Here is a 2527-nt window from a genome sequence, read left to right on the forward strand (position 1 = left end):
ATCAGAAACAAAAATATACTATTCTAAATCAACTTTTCGCGATGTTTCCAAATGTGCAATTAGACTTTTTCTATAACTTCTAAGTTTTAATATTATTAAAAAATAGTTTTTACATTAAAAAAAAATAATTAAGAACAATAAAAATTGTTTTAAATAAATACTGATTTGATATAATATTTTTTAATATTAATTTGATTATTAATAAGTTAAAAATAAAGAAAATGACATATTTAACCTATTTTGTTAATCGTTTAAAGTTGATTGTTGTAAATGTTTATAATAAAAAAAAAAAAATTTATTTTACCATAACTTTTAGCTCAATTGGTAAGTTTGACATTGACATAATTAAATAGAAAATTTTATGACAATTAAAAAAATTGTATCGTTAAGATCAATATGCAGTCAGAAAGTTTTATAATTACTATTTATTGTAAATTTATCAGAAAAGCTCAATATTTTTTTGCATTTTTATGGTNAGTCAGAAAGTTTTATAATTACTATTTATTGTAAATTTATCAGAAAAGCTCAATATTTTTTTGCATTTTTATGGTAATAGATAACTTAAATAGAAGTAATAGTAATAATTTCCTAGGAACTTTTGTTGTTTGTTGAAAAGATTCTATAATTGAAATATTGAGAACTTAATTAATTTTAATGATTTACTTTATCTAAATGTAACAATCAAACCAAAGTTGTTAAAAAGATTTACTCAATTGAGTGTATTATAAAAATTGATTATATTTGTAAAAATCAATTGTTAATTCAGGAGAAAAAACAATCATTTTTTTTAGAAATGATTTATATAGCAACACGTTACAAAAAAAAATTGTAATATTATAGTCTAGTAGTAGCACACACAAATAGAGTAAAAAAATTATTAAATTACAAAGTAAAATGATTTAATTTTGTAGTTGAAACCTATCATATCAAACTTCATTCGTTAATAAATATTTTGAAAACATTAGAAATTAATGATTTTAATTGTCTTTATGGAGACGATGTAATAACTAACTGTTTAATTGATAAATTAGAATTTTTTTTTCAATTTTTGAGAGTAATATCTTCAACTAGATACGAATTGTAGTCATTGGACGTATCGTTGAAAAAAGTAGGTCAAGTTAGAGCAGAGAAAATAAATGATATTCACAAAAAAACATCTTCTCGGCTTTGCATCGAAGCTAAAACTTAAAATATAGTAAAATAATTTTAATACGAATAAGAAATTTCTTCTTGCAAGGGGCGACTAAAGTGATGGGATCATTGATCTTTATTGAAGTTATTGAATCTAAATGAGTTAAAAATTTATACTAACTTAAAAAGAATTAAGAAAAAATGCAAAAAATTCATTGCCATACGCGGGTTGGAACCTCGTACCCCAAGCGTGTAAAACATAAATTTTACCAACTCGGCAACCGTACGTCGCTACCGTCGGGTGAAAAAATAGGCTATTTAAGCTAGTTCAAATTTCAAAGTTATTTTTCTCGACTTAAAAGAAGCAAACAAATTTAAATAAGTTTAACTTTCTATGCTATATTAATTTTTTTTATATAATATTTATGAAAATCTGTACCCCTCTTGTAAGGTATTTTAAAATGAAATAAATTACAAAACCCAGAATTTTAACACAAAAATAGCATATTTTTGAATACGGTAGTAATTTTTACTATGAAGACAAGCCCAGAGGTAAAATTTTTTTTTTTTCTAATTAAAGCATATTACATAAGCTTTAATTTAATATATATATAAAAGTGTCAGTATTTCCGGAATACTTTCAAAAATTAAATTCAAAAAGTCCTAGTTTCAATACGCATGTTTAAAGTTTTGACCCCCCTTGTATAAAGAGGTATGATCCGATTTACAAAAAAAGCGTGTCCGATGAAAGGGGTATATAAAAATTTACTATAAAAAAATAATAATATTGATCAATACATTTTTCCAAATGTTATATAAAATATAAAATCGAGAATTTTTTAACGGAAATCGTACGTTTTTCTTTAATTTTGATGTTCATTTTCACCACAAAGACAAGTCCAGAGGTCAAATTTTTTTTTTTTTCAAATTAAAGTATATTACATAAGCTTTAATTTATGATATATATATAAAAGTGTCAGTCTTTCCGGACTATTTTCAAAAGTTAAGTTGGAAAAGTTATTATTTTGAAACCCTTCCTGTGGGCTTGTAAAGGGTCAAATGTTCACAAAAATATATAAAATGATAGGTAAATACCTAAGGTATCTATAAACAAAAAATTATATTGATTCGGTCAAAAATCGAGCATTTCTGATAAATTTTTATAATACTCTCAATTGAGTAGATCTTTTTAACAACTTTTTTTTATTGGTTTTTATAGTTAAAGTAAATATTTACACCAAAAGTTAATTATAAATGATTACTATGATTTCTATTTAAGTGATCTATATCGATAAAAATGCAAAAAAAAAAAAATAGAGCATTTCTGATAAATTTACTGTAAATAGTAATTATAAAATTTGCTGACTACATATTAATCTTAACAATTTTATTTTTT

This window comes from Daktulosphaira vitifoliae, unplaced genomic scaffold (assembly GCF_025091365.1).
Source record: "Daktulosphaira vitifoliae isolate Bord-2020 unplaced genomic scaffold, ASM2509136v1 Scaffold_1, whole genome shotgun sequence".
NCBI lineage: Eukaryota > Metazoa > Arthropoda > Insecta > Hemiptera > Phylloxeridae > Daktulosphaira > Daktulosphaira vitifoliae.